We start from the raw sequence: 24,778 nt of genomic DNA, 5'->3' as shown, positions 1-24,778 counted from the left end.
CTCAGTATTCTCTTTCTTGAGTAACCATTATTTTAGTCATAATATAGTCTTTCTTGAGTAACTACAATGTCACAGATACTAAAAGTTTTCTCACCGTCTTTTTACCGTTTTAGTCTCAGTATTCTCTTTCTGGAGTAACCATTATTTTAGTCATAATATAGTCTTTCTTGAGTAACTACAATGTCACAGATACTAAAAGGTTTCTCAGCATCTTTTTACCGTTTTAGTCTCAGTATTCTCTTTCTTGAGTAGCCATTATTTTAGTCATAATATAGTCTGAGTAACTACAATGTCACAGATACTAAAACGTATCCTCAGCATCCAGTTACCGTTTCAGTCTCAATATTTTTTCCTTGTGTTCTTTCTTGAGAAAATACTATCGATTAACTCTCAGTATTGTCGTTCAATATTGACTTCTTTCTTTAGTAACTACAGTATCACAGATACTAAGAGTTTTCTCATGATCTGTGCGTGCTATTAACAGGATTAATGAAGGCTTGGAATAGTACCTTTGCGAAACTTTTATGCGAGCTACCATACAGTCCGAGCAAATTACATCTTGTGCACCATACAGGTGATAGTACGGACTCTGCTGAACTCCACCCCCCCGAATTTTGAAGGAGAGCACCCCGGAGGGACGGATCCATGGATCCCCCACACCTCTTTATATCATCACCAATCTTCCGACAGGATTCTTGGCTTACCGCATATTTAAAGTACCTCAATGCCACACAGACACTATCCCCATAGCACAACACATCCTCAGGATGTCCTATTTAAGTCGCAATATCCCGGGACATACTTAGGATGTCCTGAGTATGTTGATTCTCAGATGTCCTGAGGAAATCGTAATTTAACATCCTGAGGATGTCTTATTTAAGTCGCTATGTCCCGGGATAGGAGAGGATGTCCTGAAGGTGTTGATTTTCAGATGTCCTGAGGACTTCACCAATTTCACATCCTAAGGACATTCATACTGTACTGCCCGGAGGACTTCGGTTGTCAAACATTCTGAGGATATTTTTTCTCAAATTTACGAGTTTTAATTTTTTGACATTGCACATCTGAAACTTGCACATTATTTAATTTTTATATGTATTTTACTAAGTTGTTTCTAAATGCTGTACAATAAAAATATTGATATGATTGATGATTTATTCTTGTTATTTTGTTAATTTTAACTGGTATTTTTTCTGACGTTTTTAAAAATTTATTTAGTCATGGAAAAGATTTGGATTAGCATTTTCTAGAATATTTGCTAAATTCTAAATAACATATGTTTCTTTTTGTAAAAAATGTATAAATTACATGTATAATTACTTAGATTACAAACCCTACTATAAATATAGGTAAAATTATATAAATATATATATTTTTTTAATTACGGAAACGAATTTTTTTTTAAATTTGGGTATAAAGACATTAGGTATTTTTTTGGAAGCAGGAAAGATGAAAAATTAGCAACTGCCTTCGCCGGGAATCGAACGACGGACCTCTGGAATACCGGCCCAGTGTGCAGAACGACTACACCACGAAGACACGCTAGGAAATCGGGAGAAATATCTTATATTATTCCCCATTTTAAAGGATAAATTTTTTTAAGGGGACCCAATCGTATAAATCCTGGGTGTGGATATACCTCATCCAACACCTTTTTAGTTCGGGCGCCACTGTAGAGACATTAGGATTTTTTGGGAAGCCGGAAAGGTGAAAAATTAGCAACCGCCTTCCCCGGGAATCGAACCACGGACCTCTGAAATACCGGCCCAGCGTGCAGAACCATTACACCACAAAGGCACGCTAGGAAAACGGGAGAAATACCTCATAAGGGGAAAATATTTTCTCCTAATTAGAGGACAGAAAATGTTTTTCAATCGCGCGATCTGTTATTGATATTGAATTACAGTCGTGTGATAATTTCGCAGTAAAAATAATTCTCTGATGACTATCCAAGATTCTATAAGCTTTGGTCTTATATAGAGATGGTCTTCTTAGAGAAATAATGCTTAATATCAATATTTATTTATAATCTCAGAACTATTGGTCACTTTCAGAAGTGGTTACTTGAGAGGCGATATTCTATACATTTATTTACTAATACTCTCAGATTCGAAAATGTGTTTATATTGTCAGAAATATTGGACAGAAGGTGGTCGTCACATACATGCAAAATTTTACACTTCATTGCCTTCTCCGTTACTCTCAAACAACCATGCCTTCTCCGGGATTCGAACCCTGACCTTTCGGTACGACAATCAGAGTCACTAATTACTATCACGGTTGAGAGACCCAAAACAAGTAAATCTAAGAATTGAGCGAAAGTAGTAAGAGAATTCTATTCTTAAATACGTTACTTGATTTCTGTCCAAGCAGGCGAAAGTGGAAATGATAGTAAAGATAAAAGCAGTAAGTTAATAAAAATAAAACTCTACGTACTTTTTTTCAGAGTTTGAGTGATATTGGTAAGTCTAAGATTCACATTCTTTTTAATCGTTTTCTTTGCATTATTTTTTACAATTATTATAAGCTTTTGAAACTGCTGCTTTGACTGCTTTTAAATATAAATTGATTTTCTTTCAATCTGTGCTCGGAAAATATATTTTCATTTTTACTTCTATTATATAAGATTTCTTTCGCAGTTACGTTATGCAGTTTCATTTTAAATGTATATATTACTTATTTTTATGCGCAGTTTTTTTATCGACGTGAGCTTTTTCTTCTTCATTTGTCTGAAATTATATATCTGTCGCTTGAAATTGACTCTTTTCAACCTTTTCTTTTCCATCTGATATTTAAAATGTATTCTGCAAGTACATTTTATTTCAGTTTTCTTTGTAAGCATCTTAAGTTTTACTAACGTTTATTTTATTTTAAATCTTTACTATCACTTCTTATTTTATACTTCCGGCCAGAATTAAAAGCTTTAACTTATTTATGCAAATTTGTCTGGCGAACGCCAAGTACTTAAGTTGTGGCTTTTTGCCAAGCGAGAGAGAGGAAGGAGTTAGTCGAAGCAGGCCGCTTGCCTTAGCAGTTTTACTCGGTTGCTGGTTGCCTTCCAAGCCAGAGGTTTAATCCTCTTAATAATTTTAAACGTATTGTAGTGTTAACAGTTCTCTGTACTACATACGGCTTCCTGTTAATATACGGCCAATCTTCCACGTAGGCCCTTGTTTATTATTCCAAAGTAAAGTTAGAGTTTAGTTAATATTTTTATATTCTTACGTTCAGACCACAAGTGGTTGGTCTCTGTATTCCGAAGTCCGGAAATTATTGTAAAGAGTGAAAAATAAAGGGTTTCGTATACCCTTCCTGTGTATCTTGTCTACTTCCCACATTTATTGAACATAGCTTTAGTAAGCTCCCTGTTCCGAGTCAGGTTCTTGAATGTTCCCAAAACAAGTAAGGCGGAACACAGAACCTGATATCTTCTTAAACAATAAAAGATAATCGCACGGTGTTTTTCACTATTTCTGTAGTTTTTTCCCCTTTTCTTTTCATCCTTTTTGAAATTTACCTACTTCAAATTTTCTGTTAAAATATTTTACTCTCATACATTTATAGTTTGATTTTTAATTAAAAGAAATTCCCGTATTCAAACGATATTTCAAAAGATACATTATGGAAAGTACGTCGTAGAAGATGCACATGAAATCCGTAATAAAAACACGAGAAGCATTTAAGTATGTCTTTCTCTTACGATTTCAAACTTTATATGTTTATAAAGTAACCATTTATATTATAAGAGGTACTGAATTATCTTGAGACAAGGATTTATTTTTATGGTAAAGTACACTTTAGAGAGGCGCGTTTATGATAGTATAACGAAAAACGTTTCGGATTTCGTCCAATTTCCTGTACACTTAATGTTATTTTGTATGGCTATTGTGAACCTGATCATGTTTGGAGTTCAGATACACTGACTACCAATAAGTATTTAGACACCTGTGATAAAAAAGAAAAACTAACTTTATTCAAAATCAATAGTTGGTAGAGCCTACCCTCCGGGGCATACTTTCCACAAGTCTGTGTATGACAGCTAGTGGTATTTTCTTCCACTCGGCTTGGAGAAGACATAGAAGTTCCTTCACCGATTTTGCACTGGTAGTGCACCCCTGAAATCGGCGATGTAACTCGTCCCAGAGGTTCTCGATATGATTCAGGTTTGGATTCTGGGCAGGCCAGTCCATTCGATGAACTCCATTGGCACCATACCAAGCCTTGGTTAACGTCGAAACAGGACAACTGGCATTGTCGTCCTGAACGTAACAGGGGTCCAACCCGTAAAACTGCCACAACGTAGGAAGCACATTGTCTTCCAAAATAGTGCAGTAGGCATCGGAGTTGAGCTTACCATGAATGGGTACCAAGGATCCGAGCCCATACCAGGGAAAACACCCCCAGACCATAATTCCACCTCCGCCGAACTTGACTGTTGGCACAATGCATTCTGGCAGGATACGTTCTCCAGGTAGACGCCAGACCCAGACCCTGCCATCCGAACGGTAAAGGGTGAACCTTGATTCGTCAATCCAAAGAACCCGTTTCCACTGATCTACGGTCCAATTTCGATGTGTTTTGCACCACATTAACCGAGCAGCGCGGTTGGACTTTGTGATCAATGGCTTATGGGCAGCAGCATGACCATGAAAACCAAGCAGATGTGCTTCCTTACGGATGGTATTCATTGAAACAATACTCCCGGATGCCTGTTGAAACTCCTCGCGGATGAGGGCCATCGGTTGGGTGCGGTTCTGCCGAATTTCTCTGGACAGGACTCGTCGGTCCCTATCTCCCAGTTTCGTTAGTCTGCCGACTCGGGGCACATTCCGACAATCACCGCTCACCTTCCACTTCTTAATCCCATAGGGCACTGTCGATTTTGGGTACTTCAGATCGCTAGATATGTCCCTTAAGGATCGGCCACATTTGTGATACCAGATAATTATACCTTTCTCGAAATCAGAGAGCTCCGAACTGCGAGGCAACTTGCATGCGACTAAAGCCGATGCTGTTTCCTACACGATATATACCGGCGGAGTCCGTGAAGTACCTTAGGACCGCAGATATCGTCATTTGCATAGGTGTCCAAATACTTATTGGTAGTCAGTGTATAATGGACATTAATGAATATCTTGAACTGAATTCTTCTTAACAGTAGTTTCCCACATTACTGAAATTTTGACTGAGAAATTACCAATATTTAAAATCATCGATGCTAAGATTCTAGCCATGTTAGAAAAGAGAAAAACACTTTTAAATTACTTTTTTTTTAATCTTCACATCCTATTTCTCTAGTTTCTAAAGAAAGAATAATGCAAATGAAGTATGACGCATAGTTCATGGAGAACCAGGAACACATAAAAAAAGATCACTTAGGACACTATATTTGTGTCCAATTATCATGCAGTAAATAAAATGAAGGGGATCTCTGATTCTATTAAGTTCTTTGATTGAATTGTAAGATGGAACTTTATTCAAGGCTAAAGCTATGATGAATTCTGAAGCTGTTGCTATTCGAAGAAAGAGAAAGTTGTGAGGTTAGGGATATGCAGGTGGCTTGGCTTTGAGGAAGAGGAAAACGTTCATTTTTATCGCTTTGTTTCTCACAGCATTTGAAACACCCTCGAAGTTTCAACGTTCTGAGGCTACTCGTTTTTGTATGATGTGAGACACATACATGCATATGTACGTACGTACGTACAGACGTCACGAAAAAAATCTCTTCTGAATCAATTTTAAATCAATTTTATAATTCGTTTCGGGAAAAAGAGCCCTTTATTCTGTTCTTACGTACAAATGTCAGGCAAAAACATCCTTAAATTCATTCGATAGTGGTCAAAATGGATATTTCTGTTGAAATTTGATACCCGAAATTTTTCGTGATTACAATATTTCTTTACCTCGTACAAAGAAGTAAAAAGTTGCAAATTTCTATGAATTCAAAAAAAAAAAAAAAAAAAATGCAGCAGTGAAGGAAGAAGCCCTTTCAGTGAAATACACGGCTGAAAAAGCAGACATTATTGAATGTCAAGAGCCACAAAAAATTGCAAGTTATTTTAGTGAAATAAACACCAAGGACCTCAGGCCTAACCCTACTAAGTTCGACAATTTCATGACCAATTTTATTGCTAGTTCAAACAGATCCATTAACTTCTGGGGTTACAGCCGCAAACATCGCGGCAAAAACAACGCGGACGAAAACGTCGCGGAGAAAACAACGTAAGGTGAAAACGTCGTGCTACAAAACATCGTGGGAGAAAACATCGCAAAGAGAAAACATCGTACTTCGAAAACATCGTATATCTATATATATAGGTATAGATAGATAGATAGATATACAAATATTTATATGTGTTTATTTTATACATGTTAAATAGACTATGTTATATATATATTATATAGAATTTATTTATATATGTTATTCCCAGTCTGTTATCCAGCTCGATGAGCTCTATATTTTTAACTCTGTGCACCAAAAATTTGGTCTTCTGCCCGTTGGCGGAATTACTTATTTTTATGCGCAGACTTTAATTTAAATTGTTAAAATTGTTTTTCTAACTGTTTTAACTTTGGCGTTTTAGGGTATTTTGCATTTTACCATTTTTAATGAAGATATTTAAAATTTTTATATAGTTTTACCTTGCCAAAGTGAGAAGGAACTGAATTGATCGAATGAGAAATCTCTAATGAAATTCGAAGAAATAAGTTCAAATGCAGCAAAAAATGTGTTAATAGGCCGTGCAAGCAAGTCATGTGGTTCGCACATCAGATTTTGTAAGTACATTTTTGTCTGTTTAAATGTTTGCTAGATGTTTTAACTATCAAATCTTAACAATCGTAAGTATAAAACTAATATGCTTCAAAGTGTTTTAATTTCAACCATCATAAACACAGATCAAAGTTTCAACCATCATAAAATTAGCAGTCAGTGTTGCGAAGAAAATGCAAAAGACGACAGAAATGCTGCCAAAAAGTGGAAATTACGAAAGAGACGAGTAAGATAGAGCTGTTGTAAACATAGCATTCGAACTCAGCTAACAAAGTTGCATTTTTCTATGTCTTCTTTTCGCCATTTCTCCACTTCTAAACAAATGCTATTCATAGCACCAAAGGGAAAAGAAGATGAAGGGAAACAACGAAGCTAATTTTGAAAAACTCGTTAAGAAACACATGGCGTGCTGTGAATATTAATATCGTGTTGGGTGGTGTTGTTGGCACAGGCGAAACAAGGCAACCGAAAACTTCCTGCCTGAATCCCTAATTGCTAAACTCGTTACTTAATTTTGTTTCAGAACCCCATTTGTTATTTAATTTGTGACTTGAGAATAATAAGTGATGCTCTCTTTATGCTGCTGAATGGAGAGACTTTTTTTAATATACATTTCTTATTCTTTACACTCTCTAGAGTAGTTTGGAATCATACACGTGCAACATCGAACATTATGCAAAAAAGCAAAGTGTTACAAAATACATCGCTTTCAAAACTACGATAAAAATTCAGAAAGATCCTAGACGTTAGTTTAAGCGCGTGCGAAAGACGAAAGGCTATTTTTTTAAAGAAACGTACAATGTAATTGAATCGTGTGTATTATATTTAATTACATTTCTATCAGCAGTCACAAAAATCGCTAAGCATTAATTACATAACTTAAAAGCTACATAATTTACATAATTTCAAGATTGCAAATGAACAAAGGTGTAGGCAAAAATTAGGGCTCTCTTCAAATAAATATTACGTTTAATAGCGAATATCCGAAACCGTATACGGAATGAATGCAAAGTTTTTCAAGCAGAACTTCTGTGCATTTATCTTGCAATCAAATGGATCAAGGATAATGGGACAACATCCTCAAGGTACCTTATTTGTTCTGATTCTCTTTCTTCTCTTCAACTTTTGAACAGTATAACCAGCTGCGACAAATTAGTTATCGAAAAACTAGTAACTGTCAGTTCGCTTAGAAATAGAGGAATTGATATCCGCTTTGCTTATGTGGAATGAATGGTTTCTATGCAAATGAAAGAGCTGATTTCTTACCTAAAGATGCCTTAAATTTACCCATTAATATCAACATTAGCATTTCAAAGACTTATTGGAGGTACTTTCATTATAAGAAGCTTTTAGCTATCTGGAATGAGGAATATATTTCATGCTGGGGTCGCCAAAAAGTTCTTTCCTTCTATTTACCATAGACTGCATTCCGAGTCTTTCCTGTCTATAAATTTTAAAGTGTCTCAGTTTTTATCTGGTCACGGTAAATTTTCAAGTTACCCGTTTCGTTTTAATCTAGGATCAAACAATTTACGTGAATGTTCAAAAAGAGTGCCTCAGGATGTAGAACATTTTATTTTCTTATGCCCTACATTTGATGGCTCTAGATTATGCTTACAGAACGTTTGAAAGTATTTGGAGTGACTTGGCCAGTGAACTTATCTGTTTTAGTGAAGTCCAGCCTGCTGTTCTCTGCTTTTGTTCGTTTTATTTATGCGTGTAACTTTTAATGTTTTAGTTAACTTACTTCTGTAAGCCCCGTGTTGTACATATGGGGTGCATGGGGAGTCTGTATGTTTTCAAAGAAAACAAAATCTGATGTGTACACCACATGACTTCCTGGTACGGAATATTAAATCATACGCATTTTTTCTTGCATTTCATTTAAACTTATGGGATTGAATTAAATCTACTTCGCCAACAGCGCATAAACCACAGTAGAATAAATGCATTCTTTAAATTTCACTCTAGTATTTGTTTACAATAGAGACACTCTGGCCCTAGATTCACTTAACAGTATTATATTTCGTTCATTATTATAACTCAGAATTCACAAAATTTATATTATTTAAAGAACAGAATTATCTAATTGTTGCCACATGTTCTATTCAAATACTATAATAAATCTAGAACGATGTATAAAAGAAATTAAGCAAACAAAGCAAAAATGAAACAGGTTTTCACAGAAGATTGAGTAGTTCTCATTCAATTAAATCAGTTCTCACTTCGCGAGAAGGCAAAAATACATAAAAAGTCAAAATATCTATATTAAAAATTATGAAGTAAATCATAAAAACTTATTTCCTCAAAAAAATTCCAGAAAGGATTAAGCATGATTTAAATCGCAATAATAAATGAAGGCGTTTATCTTTGTTGTTGCGAAGCTACGTTTCTCTAGCAAACATTCACTACTCAGCTGTTTTAAATGTAAACAAGCAATGGCCGCCATCAAAATAGGCTTAGCGGCACTTAAACAACTTTTGAATTGTTGATAATTCTAAAAATATTGCATACAGATTTACTAAAGGCATAAAACCATTAACCGGATGATAAAAACAACAAAATTCAATCATTTTTAAAGAAAAAATGCACAATTTACAAACATATAAGAGAACAGAAACTGAGATTACTGAGCCGGGTAACAGAGTGGAGATATATATAAATATATTTATATACGTTTGGTGCGGCCGATGGCAACCAAAATACTAGGTGCACATCTACATGTTATAGCAGTCCTATATACAAAATTTCAACGTTCTGAGGCTACTCGTTTTTGAGTTATGCGAGATACGTACATACGCCACGAAATATTCTCTTCAGAATTCATTTTAAAGCAGTTTTATAATTTTTTTGGAGGAAACGAGTCTTTTATTCTGTCCTTGCGTACAGATATCACGCAAAAACATCGTTAAATTGCATTTGAAAGCGGTCAAAATGGATATTTTCGTTGAAATATGCTGCGTGAAACTTATCGCTATTACAATACTTCCTTTTTACTTCGTACAAGGAAGTAAAAATACAAGGGCTGTAAAGTGAGCTGTTATGTGCTTATGTTAATTTGTTTGTGTGTGTGTGTCAACACGAAATAATATTTTATATTCATTTTATTGCACCTATACTGCTCTACATCCATTCACAAATATTTGGAAAAGGTGCCTACATATTCAGTTTCTATAAATATTGCTTCTAGGCGGGTATTTCCATTTCCATTTTTGTTGTCACTTCTCTGACGTAGTCAACCATAGCGCACAAATTCTTTGTGGCAAGGAGCGCTAGAATATCCCAACCGTTGGCAACAGCCTTGAGTACCTGACAGGTGATAGTGCGATTTGGCTCAGTTCCGCCCCCAATTTTGATAGAGGGCACCCCGGGGGGTCTGATCCGAGAGTCCACCCCTCTCCCCTTTCACCAAACCACACAAGAGGACTTTCGGCTAGTCGCATATTTAGAGTGCCCCATGCCGCCCCGACGCTATACATTTACCAACATCCATGCCTTCTCCGGGATACGAACCCTAGACCTTCGGCACGATAGTCAGCGACGCTATCGACTATACCGTTTGGGCGGCATTTTCATTTTTAAAATAAGGCAAAAAAATGTATGAAGATTCAATTCTGTGGATGGAAACGTCCTGAAAATATAAGAATTACTTTTTCTAGGACCTAAGCAGAACAGTGACTGAATTATCCATTACACTTCGGTAAATTAAACACATGCTTCATACCCTTACAAGCAAAACTTCACGTGTTACTTACGCGGAGCTTTTCCAAAGCGAATATACTGACTTGGATCAGTTTTTACATGGAATTAAATTTGAAGAGTGGGGTCAACGACAGTCTTGGCAACAAATTCTGACTCAGGTTGTGGTGTATCGAGAACTGAATCGTAATCGAACTTAGATTTGGCTGATTGGTGGACGTGGCCAGACTGCAAGTGTTGGTCGTTGGAGTTGCACGTGTGCTTTTGTAAGCTTTTTCGTACCGTGTGATGATGTGTCTTGTATATAATAAAGTGTCATGTGGATACATACAGTGTCGTGTGTAATAAATGTCCACTAAAATAACACATATGAATGCAAAATGATCTAATTAATTGTTTTTGTGGCAACAGCAATCTGTCTCGTTGATAGAAACAATTGAGAGAGGATTACGTTTATTTGTAACATAGTGGCCCACCAGCGGCCGAGCGGTAAAGACGCTGAACACTGGTAGTTCGGTCCGAGGTTCCAATCCCGCGAACGGGCTGGCTGCATGGGTGTTTTCGTGGTTTTCCTCATGTGTAACGTGTATACGAGCCAGTTTTTCTTAGAAAGTCCTCCACGAAGGCATCCCTCCCCTTAAGCAGATAGCCATTGAGGCTTTGCGTAATTAAATAACCTAACCTAACCTTTTATTTGTAACATAGTTGTTACCATAGTTGTCACACTAGCTAGTTTTCCAAATATGTCCAAGTAAATTTTCTTCATGATAGATGTTTGTCTTGTATCAGAGACATGCAGAGAGTTTGTCAAATATGATTAAACAAACATAAAAAATTTATCTCCATTTCGTGTTATAACAGAACTATTTGGCTGGATCAAACGCCATCTAGTGGCGAAGAGAACAACTTAGTCAGTAAACTTTAACCAGTTAGTCGATCTCCAGCTATGACGAGAATACATTACATATTATTACGTCTTCGTAATTGTAACGTTAATTCTAAATGTTAATTCAAAATTTTAAGTGTTTCGTTTTATTGCATGTTTGTTCTGTAGTATATTTTCTTTGCAATTGCTGTGCTCTGCCAATAAACACTTTTATAAGTGCCAGCATTTGGGTTTGTAGGAGAATGGCTTCAATGTGGTAAACTTTGGTATCTAATTTAGAAGTCAAACAACAAAAATCAGCATTATATTTGAAAATGGGTAGAGTAGACTTTAAGGTACCCCATGTTTTATGGCGATCGCCAAGTTGTTGTTTCGTTTATGGTAGCCTGAGTAGTTGAATGTTATGGAAACCCTATTGTGACGTAATCGGGTGCATGATTCTGGGAAATTTTGAATCATGGGATGTTTTGTAAGTGCTTTTGTGGTGTGTGTTAAAACCGTTTAGATGGATTTGAATGGGTTTGTAGGAAAAAAGGTTCAGATGGTCACCATGTGAAGCGTTAGTTCAGAAAGAGTACCTGGTTTGAAAAAAGTCATTTGAGTATGATTGATATTTGGATTTTTACGTGGCTCTGGGCTTACGAAGCGAACTCGAAAATCATGGTAAGTAAATATTTGCTTTTGGTAGTGCTTAAATGTATAGCATATTTGTCTTTTTTTTTATGTTATTTTATTATTTGGTTTAAAATGTATTTTATTGAGATTATGTATTTTTTGTTTGCCTATATTGTAGAATTTGGTGCTCCTTTGACTTTTTAAGTGAAAATATATCGATGTGTACATGGACAAAGTAAAGGGAGTGCGCAATGCAAGTTTGTGCAATTCTGGGATTTTTTTTTAATTGAAAATAGGTCGACGTGTACATGGATAAAGTTAAAAGAGTGTGCAATGCCATTTTTGTGCAATTTGGGGATTTTTTTAAGTGATAATAGGTCGACGTGTACATGGATAAAGTTAAAAGAGTCTGCAATGCCATTTTTGTGCAATTTGAGGATTTTTTTAAGTGAAAATAGGTCGACGTGTACATGGATAAAGTTAAAAGAGTGTGCAATGCCATTTTTGTGCAATTTGGGGATTTTTTAAGTGAAAATAGGTCGACGTGTACATGGATAAAGTCAAAGGAGTGCGCAATGCCATTTTTGTGCAATTCGGGAGGTTTTTTTTTAAGTGAAAATAAGTCGATGTGTACATGGATTCCGAGTTTGTGCAATCGTTTGTCTTGTTATTTTGTCTTTGTGTAGCGGCGATGTTTGGCGCAAAAATCGCCGCTTGGCAAGCCAAAATAATGAGTCAAGAATTGCACAAAATCGGTATCCATGTACCGCAAAAAATCGCCAAGTTTCGCCAAGGGGTACCCTAAACTATACTTTTACCTTTGAAAATTTCCCAGGACTATTTTCGATGGTTTTACCAAACTTCAGATGATCAAAAACTAAATTATTTAAAAGCAGTAGCTATTGAGAAGAGTTTTTCACGCAACATCATTACTTAAGTAGTTAAAAACTCTCATCTCAACACACCAAAAAGCACACTTTTGTTTTAGGTGATAAAAATTCTGTTAGCATTCCTTTCTTTCCCTCAGTTAGCTATAAAATTGCACGTATGTTACAGAAATTTAACTTTCAAGTCGTTTATTCTCCAATCAATAAAATTCCGAGTTCTGTACTCAAGGACCCATTATGGATATAAATTTCTCAGGTATTTACAGGTTTCCTTGCCAATGTGGTTTGATTTACATTCGCCAAACTAAGAGAGACTTAAAATTTCGCATTAAGGAACGCGAGGCATGTGTTAGAAAACGAAAACATAGAGAGGGTTCGTAGCGGTCCTTATAAGTGCTTATAAGTCCTTATATTTGAAAATAAAATATAAAGGCCCTTATGGGTGCTTACTTTTTCTTTAAAGCCCTTATTTTTTTTGTTTTTAGTGCTTATTTTTTGCTTTTAGTGCTTTTTTTTTTTTTTTTTTTTTTTAATGAACGCGCTATTTTCCCCCGTACCAAAGCCGAAACTAAGCAAACAGCTCTTCTGTCTAATATGGAATGTCAGATAGTGAGTCATACTCCCGGAAATAGCTTTTCCCTCTTTCTCTGCATTAACATAACCTTTGGTGTGCACGAAGAGTACAGACAGGTGCCCGTCGTTCTATTGGTCAAAGAATTGCGAAAGCAGTAGAAAATTCCGCTGCATTCGGCATTCTTTTCCTCCCACCCATATACTACACACGCTTGAATTTCTATCAAGATCTTAAAAATTTGCATTCTCGTTCCTCTTGGTCAGTTCATATTCGCGTTTATTATGATTATTGATATGATATTCGCATTCATACATAAGCATATGTATGAATGTTTATAATAACATAGTTGGAGTAACTGCTGAAGTATAGTAGTAAACTTCCAAAAATGGTTGTGTTTTAACACAGATTAGCTTTCTAAGGAATAATATTCGAAATGTCTTAAAATAATCGAATAGTCAAAATAATTTCATTTTTTTGGCCAATACATTATACAGTACGAAGGTTGGGAGCAAAATCTTGAATACTGAAACTGTTACAGTTCGCTGCAAAACAAGCAACGGACCTTTTTTATTTTATTTTATTTTATTTTATTTATTTATTTTTTTTGGGGGGGGGGTCACTTTCCAATCTGGATTGAATAGGACTAAAAGTTCTGCGGTCTACCAACCCAAGCGAAGAATGATTCTGTTCCGGAAATTTAACGCCGTCTGTTGAAAATTAGAATTAAAAACACTCCAGTTATTTAGTTCCCCTACTAAAAATGCCCCATAGAAACCAGTAAAACTTTTTATGGGTACCCATAAGATTTTATGGGTTTTTATTGACTTTTACTGGTTTCTGTTGGTCTCTGTGGGGTTTTTTTACTGGTTTCAAAATGACCCATAGAAACCAGTAAAACTTTCTACTGGTACCTATAGAATTTTTGATGGTCTCTATTGACTTTTACTGGTTTCTATTGATCTCTGTGGGTTTTTCTTACTGGTATCAATTGACACCCATACAACCAACATTCAATGGCAGAACTTTGTACTGGTTTGTATAGGTTTATATTGACTTTTCCTGGTTTTCTTACTGGTATCAATATAATAATAAATCTTCTATTGGTTTATATGGGTTTGTGCTATTTTTTTATCTGACGTTAATATACTTCTTGTAAACAATAAAATTAACAGAATGAAAATATGATCTCTTTAAGACCACCAGAGTAACCTGTAAACGCAGGTGGTCGTTTTAGAGAGGATTTTTACTAAATATGCTATTTTTTTTATTTAATTTTTTTTTCAGAAACAATAACAGTAATCATATACACCACACACAACGAGGTCTCTCCAAGGCGACCAGCCGCAAATAAAAATTCATCTTTGGAAGTGGTCGCCTTAGAGAGGTGATGCTCAATACCAATAGATACTCACGTTCTCAGAGATACGTTTATCTTTTAGAGGTGGTCGTCTTAGGGAGATTGCATCTACGGAATGAATCTCTCTAAGGCGACCAGATACACTTGCAGAATTTTCTTTGTGAATGGTCGCCTTACAGAGGGAATATTCAATAACAAAGTATACTTATGTTTTCAGAAATACTGGTTTCTTTCAGAGGCGGTCGTCTTAGGGAGGTGGTTTTTGCTACAAGTTGGTTCTCTGAATACACACACATAAGCACTTACATTTCTGATATTACAAATAAACACCGGTATCAACCAACATCTCTTTAACGCGAACAAGTTCATTCACAATCGCAAAACTTTTCTCTCTGTTAACGCTGACGTGACGAAAAAAATTCCCCCTCCCTCCCCCACTCTCAGAAGTTTCCCAAACAAGCAATATGGCGCCGCCCTAGTTATTGTTGTGCGATGGTGGTGTTATTTTCTTCGTGGTTGTAGTAATGCAATATATTATTTACTATGCTTTACAGTATTACAAATTTTACTATGTTTTATTGTTTAGAAATTAATAATAAATAATAAAATACCAGCACTGACTATGAAGCACGTGTAATCGTGTCTAATGTTTGAGAGAACGTTGCTGATAACTGACTAGTTGTGAAATGGAGTTTCTGAGCATGAAATTGATTTTCCATCTTTACTTTTATCCTGAAAAACAATGTGCTTAAAAACTGAAAAGTGATAATTTCAGGCTTGATAATTTGTTTCAGTGTGCAGATGCAGAAATGTACTTTTTGCATTCTACTGAAACTGTATTTTGGAAAATTTATTTTTTTGATTACAGTTTAGAAATACTTTTTTAAAGCTTGTTCATGTAGATGCTTTATCATTTGAATATTATGTACTAATAAATTTGAGCATACCTTACTTAAAAATGATCTTGCATGATTCAATTTTGAATTTTTCGACTAATGTGATGTGGCCGAGCAAAAAGAATGTTTTTTTATGTTTTAAAAAATGTACTAATTATATTTCGCGAGCAAAAAAGTAAGTTTTATTAATGAAATAAACATTGAAGTATTTAATGTGTTTATTACTTATTGAATGGGGTAGACAAGACATACAAGCTTAAGGAATCTTTTTTCCACTACTAAAATTATGTGAAAATTTAGATGATCATAGTAGCTTACATTGTTTTTTCTTTTTGGTCTATTTTTCTTTACAAGTATGAGACTAGAACCACATTTTTACATTAAATATTTTGTGCTATTTTGTTAAAACACATATAATCATTTTTATGCATACTTTAATTTTCATTATTATTAGTTTGATGAAGAAAATTTCAAATGTGTTTTTCATAAATTGCTTTTGAAATAGAAGTAGATTTGTGAATAAGATTTATGTAATATTAAATGTACTAGTCTTGGGAGTATAAAAAGTGAATTATTTATTTGAAAAAAATTACATTTAGTTGAAACCTCATATAGTGGTTATTTTCTTAAATGACAACCTCTGATAATGGCACATTTGTCAGGACAATAATTAAATAACAGGACTTAAAAATCATTCATAGTTTTGTCAGGCTACAGGAAACTCGCATTATCTCGAATTGTGGAGTTGATTGTTTTAGGAACGTTTTGCTGTATAATCAATTGACTTCGGTGTAGTAATTTTTACGTGGGTATGAATTTTGCAGAAGTAATTGAAAGTTTTTACGAGACATTTAAAACCAAAGCTTTTCGGATCATGAGTCTTATAAGGGCACTGTTATAGCATTGCTTTCAAATATAGTTAGAGTAATATTTAAACATTATATTCGGAATCACTTCCACAGGGAATCCGGTTGTTCTCTGCAGATGAAAACCCATATAAATAAATCTTCTGTACAGCCTTATACAAATGCAGTTAAAATTACTGTCATTACAATTAAGCGAATATAGCCACATTTGTTTACAAAAAGTTATTATTGCTAAATACTGCACTATATCAATTTCATTTAGCATTGTAATTTCAGAAAATGCTTAGCATGAGGTATTTTTATATTATATAATCTACTATCAAAAACAATAGCTACCTTTTCAGTACTTTAAATTTTACTATTGAGAATTTTTATGGTTCAAAATAATATTTCTATACATTATTTCAAGTATTCTTTCTACAATAGAAACCTAAATAACTTGCACCTAAAACACTGACTCAAATTTATTCCAATAATGCATCGCTTTAATTAAATTTATGTTCCCTTGAGATGATATATGAAAAACCTTGTGTAATAATAAATTATTAATATATATAGGTAAATAGTATTTTTATATATTTTTTCGGGTAAAGTGCAGAATCACCCACTTATTTATTTGGCACTTTGTACAAAAGTAAAAGGAATTGGATTTTTGTCAATTTTCTTTTGACTTTTAAAGTGAAAATAGGTTGATGTGTACATGAATAAAGTCAAGGGAGTGCACAATGGCATTTTTGTGCAATTCTGAGATGTTTTTTTAAGTGAAAATAGGTCGATGTGTACATGGATACCAAGTATGTGCAATTCTTAAAAACATGCCAAGCAGTGGGCGATTCTACACTTTCCCCATTTTTCTATAGGAATTTAGTTTCATTAAATTAGTTATTTAGTATAATTATGTGTATATGAGTATATTCATACTTATTCACATAGATGGAATTTTTACAGTACGAAAGTTTATCTTTTTTACATCAAGAACTACATATACTATAAATGCCCATTATGTTATAGATTTTATTTATATAAAATCTGTGGAAGATTATATAGCACTAAAAGTGAGATACGGAATAAAACATTATATGCTATGAGATATTTTCTTAATTCCCGAACTGTGCGTTGAGAATTGGTATTTGTTGAAACTTGTAAATTTTTTAAAATTCATTTTGTTACAATATAATTTATTGTATTTTGGGTACTATTAAGTTTATTATATGTTATTTTCATGTTTCATTTATCTTTTGAGAGATACAGGTAACATTCAAAGTATTGTAATAAGGGGTCGACACAGTGTTTGTATATTATCATTTCTTCACTACATTATATTCTTGGATTCATCCTTTCTTCCACGCAAAACATCTATGTGTATGCATGTCATAATAAGCTGCAGGGTGTTACTATCATCGGTAAGCGATCTTTAAGGGGATAGCAAGTATGCTAAATTTGAACTCTATGTTAAGTTTCTAATTTGCAAGTCCCATATTCTTTTTGCTTGCTTGTTAATAATGTTTCTCTTCCTGAAAATTTGGGTTTCTTCTAGTTTTGTTTTTTAATTTGGTTTAGTGCATTGTAGGTAACTTAAAATTTAAGCTGATGCTAGAAAGTACCATCCTTTGGCAATACATTTCTCATTAGGTATCAAATTGTTAAACAAGCTGATGTGATTAAATACAATTGTTTAATTTCCCAATTAAAGAACTGAAATACAAATATATGCAGTGAGGTACAGTACTATATGTATATATTTATAATGAAATCAATAATATATATACAGTCAAAGTAATGATTCGCAACCATCAAATGAAATGATATTATATATATATATATGTAATAGATTCTGTAGTCGAATACAAGCAGCTGAATCCGTAATGAACAGCAAGAATTTTGATGGCTTAGAGATGTTGAAACTCCAATCCACAATGAATAAGAAATTTGGCAGTCGAGGTAGATTTAATTCAACTTTTCTTTCAGCAAATATGCCACAAACAAGTTGGCACATTATTTATGCCTATTCCAAAAATTAACATTTTTGATAAATGTGTAGTAAGAAACAAGGAGCAGACAGACTGCAATCCAGCTAATACAAAGCGTAAAAAGCAAATGCGTTACGTTAAGGGTGAAATCTTAATTCAGACCGAGTTAATTTTGGTTCTCGATGCATTTTTTACTCGTCTTTGATAGTTAATACTGCTGTAAAATTACTATTGGCTGTTTGAGTTTTAGTTCTTTTACAACATCAAATTATGTAAGAGTCATATGACATGAATTAATCTCCAAATGATGCAGTGCAGAAAGATTACTGTTTTTAGAATAGAGAAGGAAAATTAATTTTACGCTGCTAATTTAATCTTTTGCATATTCCTTATTTTTCTTACATATATATATGTACATATATCATTCGATGGTTGTGAATCATGACTTTGGTTATTATCTTTCTATTCATTTTATTTTCAGAATTATATAAAGGTAGTTTAAAATTTTGTAAAGAGAATTTATACAAATATTTTGTAATATGTTTATAGATATTGACGTGCATTAAGAAGGACGGGCTCGTAGGCTTCTAGATATTTTAAAATTTTTATTTATTCGCATTGAGTTTTATTTAAAATTACTTTACATGCTTTCTCCGCAATTTAGTTCTGTACATTTCATCAGTGCTAATTATGTACTTCTGCTGGTTTATGTTTTTATGGAAATTTGATTTACAGTTCTATTTTTATGTATTGTTTTTTATAGGGATTCTGTATATGGATACCCGTTCTATGTACAATTCTATGTATGGATACTCCACTATGGTATAATGCTGTTGGTTCTGTTTATGGGTTTTGTGCAGCGATTTTTCCAAGAGGTACCTTTATTGGTCTGTGGAATTTTGTGTAGTGGTTTTTACAGGATTTGGCGTATGTGTGCCTGTATAGGTGTACGTGCTTTTGTTTACTGGTTTTTACAAGGCATAGACCTACGGAATATCCATTTTTTTAATGGAAATTTGGCCAATGGATATGCATATAAAGTTTTGATTTTTGGCTATGGGTTTTTACTGGGATTTTGTTTATAGTGCCTACAGTTCTACAGAAATTTTGCCTACTCGTAACCGTACAGTCGTACGGGTTTCCGTTTACAGGTTTTTTATGGGTATTTCGCCTACAGGTACCTATACAGCCGTGCAGGTTTCTTTCTATGGTTTTTTACGGGTATTCGGCCTATGGGTACCCATACAAACGTACAGGTATCTTTTTATGGGTTTTTACGGGTATTTGGCCTACGGGTACCCATACAAACGTACAGGTTTCTTTCTATGGGTTTTTACGGGGATTTGGCCTACGGGTACCCGTACAACCGTATGGGTTTCTTTCTATGGGTTTTTACGGGGATTTGGCCTACGGGTACCCGTACAACCGTACGGGTTTCTTTCTATGGGTTTTTACGGGGATTTGGCCTACGGGTACCCGTACAGTTGTACGGGTTTCTGTCTGTGGGTTTTTACGGGGATTTGGCCTACGGGTACCCACAGAGCTGTACGGGTACCCGTAGGCCAATTCCCCGTAAAAAAAATTATGGGTTTCTACGGGGCATTTTTAGCAGGGTCTTTATTCTCCTAATACCGGTAGTTGTTAAATCCGATTGCGTAATATCACGTAGGGAAGAATTACGGCGCACGTATTGCGCAATAACGTTTGCGATATTTTTCAGAGATACAGTAAGACCCCGCTTAACGCTGTTTCGTTTAGCGCTGTTTCTGTTTAGCGCTCTTTTATTTCAACCCGGGGATTCCACGAAATCGCTCGCAGCATACGGGGATTCCCCGAAATATTATGCAGCGATAGGTTTCAAATACATATCGAAAGAGTGTACTTGTATTTCTTGTTTGGTGCGGTATTGTACAGACATATTTTGAAGGGGTAAATGTGGAAGATGTCGAAGAAATAATTCAAGAAGCAGCGGCTAGTCTTTCTAATGATGAGCTCAAGGAATTAACTGAACAAGAAGAAAACAAAAATGTTGACAGCAGTGATTCAGAAGAAGAGCAAAAAGAACTTTCGATGGCGTTTGTAAAAAGGAGTTTGTCTACCATAACTGAAATAATGGATCAATTCATTGAAAATGATCCGAATTTTGACAGGAGCTCAAAAGTAAGGCGTGGTGTTAGAGATGCTCTATCCGTTTATGAAGAACTTTTAAGAGAACAACGCAAAAGAAAAAGGCAAACAACATTAGATGCTTTTGTCACAAAAAGGCAGAACACTGAAAACGCGGAAGGCTAACTAAATATGACTGAGAATTTTATTTATTATTTTTTTTTAAGAATATTCGTTTTGTTATATATATTTTGTTTTTATTTTTGCAAGAAATAATAATGTGGTATTAACTTGGGCTTTTAGAAATAAATGTTTGGTTTTATTTTTATTAAAAAAACATACTTTTTAAATTTAATACCTAACCAATTTCCTAGCCATCTTCCCCTAACCCCAATATTTACATGTAAAGATAGCCTCGTTTAGCGCTGTTTCGCATTACGCTCTACTTTGATGGAACGTATCCCCCGCGTTAAGCGGGGTCTTATTGTAATTAATTTTGATGTTCAGTCCGAGATTTGTTTATGAACACTTAAAAGAGTTTTACTGTGCTTGCTAAGCAGAATAATTTTTAGTTCCGTTGGTTTATTTTATATGATGCACATATTGAAATGTCAAAAGCATTTATTTAGCGGAAAAATCTAAAGAGCGGCTACAGTCTATCCCCCCCCCCACACACACACATCCGCTCATTCAAGTTACGCTCGACTGTCCGAATATTCGCCAATTTCCAAGTATGCGGGTTAGTTAAGCTTAAAGATGACTGCATGAAGCAAATTTTCTGTCTTCTGATTTCAGAAATGTTCCTCTTTTTTATTTAAATTACTTTGCTTGCAATATCTGTTAAGAGAAATTGATATACAATCAATTTAAAAATTGAAAATTTAGAAAATGTTTAGAATTTAGATTTAAATTATTTAAGTATCAATATGAATGGAAAAATAAATTGTATTTATTATTAGATTCCAAGCGAATGCAATAAATAAGCCTTATTATTATTTATTTTCTCTATTTTGAACTGAAATTTCCTCATTAAATCTTGTAATATAGTTTAGTTCTTCATAGTTTTTTTTTTCCCCTCTCATTGTAAACTAGTTCTGTAAATTAAACTATTATTTAAAATTAAAAACAAAACAAAAAAATAATTTCTTTCCATGGTTGAGATAATGCTTATTCTCTCTTAATAAGTACTTCATTTCTCATATTTTAAATTACAAGTCTAATTTGTAAGGTTATGCAGTTGTGTATGATGTAATTAGACAGGTGCTTATTTTTTTCTTAAAATGTGTTTGAAAAGTGCTTATAGGTGCTTATTTTTTTTAACTAAAATGTGGCTATGAACCCTGATAGAAGTCATCTGTTGCCCAGCATTGTTGGTCCCAAAATCACACTTTCAATTTTTCTGCAGCCAAAATTATTCAAAAAACATCTTCCATTGGTGAAACGGATTTTATAGAGGCGTTTCGCATTCAAAAAAAAATCTTTCTGTTCTAGTTAACGACCCTAATTCCAATCCATCTTTGCCTTCAGCCTTTAAAGAAATTATATTTTAGTTCTAGCTTCATCAACAGATGGCGCCAGTAGCTTAACTGTTGGCCAGCCATTTTTATCTAATTTTGTCTCGTTCATTTGCGCTTTGACAGCTGAGGATGATGGTTCTGTAAAAACATGGAAACTAGTCCCGTGAAAATTTGCAAATGCAACGCTCACTTTTGTTGTTTGTCTTCGAAATTAATACTCGTTTGGCATGTTATTTTATCTTAACTTTGGTATCTGCTGAGTAGATTATTGTTATGTTGCTTAGCTGGGTCACGTGTTTAGCATGGGCCGGTAAACAAACAAAAAAAGGTTTACTGTCAACAGTAGTGGTGAAATCGGATTCCGTGCGAATTATAAGAATATCAAGGAAGGAAAGAGTCTAAGCAAAAAATGTCTCTTTTTTACTATTATGTATTTTGTGCTCTTAAAGTTTGTTCTTCGTAACTTTTGCTTGTTAATGAACTCAGTTATTTAAGATCAGTTGCCACAGACAGAAGATTTTCTCCCACAATCATTGATAAAAGCCTTCAAAAAATTTTCAGCTTACCATCAATGAGGACATTTCGCTACTAGAAATAACATTAATAACCTTATCTTGCTTCTATTTTATCCCTCTGTCAGTTATTTTATTTATTATTCTATTTTATCCCTCTGCACGGTTCTTCAGAAGTTCAATTTTCAAGTCATTTTTCTCGCTTATCCATAAAATCCATCGTTCAGTTAGTTCTTAAAGATTCCATTTCTGACAGCAGCGGGATTCGAACCTCGGACCGAACTACCAGTGTTCAGCGTCTTTTTTAATCCTCTCTCAATTGTTTCTATCAACGAGACAGTTTGCTTCTGTCACAAAAAGAATTAATTAGATCATTTTGCATTCATATGTGTCTTGAGGAATGTAGAACATATCGTGTCAAGGTGGTTTGAGATATATCGGACAGACTAAGAGAGCGTTAAAATTTCGTATCAAGGAACACGAATCATGTCCGGAAAAGACTAAATTAACAAGTCTTCGACAGCTAATCATAGTTGAACATTTAATCATAATTTTGACTTTGGGTCTGCAAAAATTGTTCAGAAAGCTTTTTTCCATTGGCGAATTGGATTTTCTTGAAGCTTTTGACGTTCACAAAGAATTACCTTGTTTAGTTACTGACTTATAAAGTCCAATCCAGTCCTTCCTGACGCTTTTAAAGTTCTATCAACTTAATTTTTCAATTTCTTTACGATTTTTGCGAACAAATGGCGTGGTAGATATACCGAAATGCAGTTTGCTTCCTTAAATCTTGAAAATTATTCTCGATTTCTGTGGCTGAAATGGTAACCACTGCCGTATATTTTTCTTTGGTTGCATGACATTGCCCATTCACAATTTCAGAATAAAATGAGTTTTAGTTTTTAATATGTCATTGTTGAAACGTTACTTTAATTCTGAATGTTGCCATTCTTTGAGACGTCATGTATTCATTGTCCTCGTACTTATAATAGTGTATTTAGTTGTTCATCAGTCACAGCAACTAAAACACTTCCAATCAGTTATTTTGTAGTGTTAGTTTTCTGTTTATGAAAGGTGGACAGATTAGAAATGCCTGCTTTATACAGAGGCTGTTCGTACATTTTTTAGTCGATTTTGGTAAGCGGTAATAAAAACTCGTTTGCTGCAAAAGAAGTAATTGCAATTGTACTATGTTTTTAAAAGTTAAAATTATCGTCTGTGTCTTGAAAGTTTTGTTTTTATTCAAAATGGCGGATTTAACAAAGCAGTGGTTCGAAGGCTACATTTACGCTCTTTTCGAAGAGAAATATGCACACTTCGTTATCCAAAAACGATATGAGAGTCAGGGTTTTGTGATATCTAAAGCGTCGATAGGTAATATCATAAACTAGGAAGGGAAAAAAACGTCAAATCGGAGCCTCAAGTGGGACAAAAATTCCAAACAAGTATCCAAGGAAAAAACGGACATCTTCGACTAAGGTTTTGCAAAGGCACGTTGTTTAATGTTAAAAGAAAATCCACCTAGTCAAAGGACAGTTGCAAAATCATTAAAATGCTCGGTTTCCACTGTAAACAAAATGGTAAACGTTTATTTAAATCTTAAGAAAGCGAAAAAACGCAATGTGCATCGTCTTCTTCCAAAGCATATCGCTCAACGCAGGACACGCTGCAGAATTCTATATGAGAAACACTTATCCAAAGAAAAATGGAAAACAACTGTCACAATAGATGAAGCATGGGTGTATTTAAATGATTCTAACAAAAAAGAGCCATTTATATTATTATAAAAGGGGAGAAAAAAATTTAAGTACATGGTTTCAAAGAATCGAAAGAAAGTTTTTCTAAGTGATTTATGATTGTTGCTGGTTTTTCTTATAATGGCAAGTTAAAAATAAAGAGCGTGCAAAAAAATGTCAAGATTAACTCCAAGTACTATCAGGAACATATTTTATCGCCAATTTTTCTGAATGAAATACCATCGCTTTGAATGGGTGTGTGTGTGTGTGATTATGGCAAAGCCTCGAGGGCTATCTGCCTAAGGGGAGGGATTCCTTCGTGGAGGACTTTCTAAGGGTGTTGGTGTATTTAATTATGGCAAAGCACACGAGGGCTATCTGCCTA

At 34.4% G+C, this 24,778-nt stretch overlaps 1 long non-coding RNA gene across 1 annotated transcript in view; it reads left to right on the top strand.

The window, feature by feature from the left end:
- LOC118197650 (uncharacterized) overlaps window positions 1-24,778 on the top strand; it is a 79,801-nt gene that overhangs the window by 7,060 nt on the left and 47,963 nt on the right. The window contains exon 2 of the long non-coding RNA XR_004759635.2: window positions 6,637-6,777. This is a non-coding gene — a long non-coding RNA (uncharacterized LOC118197650). The remainder of the gene's footprint in view (window positions 1-6,636; window positions 6,778-24,778) is intronic.

This window comes from Stegodyphus dumicola, chromosome 4, assembly GCF_044657685.1.
Source record: "Stegodyphus dumicola isolate Sdum_Otavi_A_Nest chromosome 4, ASM4465768v1".
Taxonomy (NCBI): Eukaryota; Metazoa; Arthropoda; class Arachnida; order Araneae; family Eresidae; genus Stegodyphus; species Stegodyphus dumicola.
The sequence above is the reverse complement of the archived record's forward strand: the minus strand, read 5'-3'. Positions and strand labels throughout refer to the sequence as shown.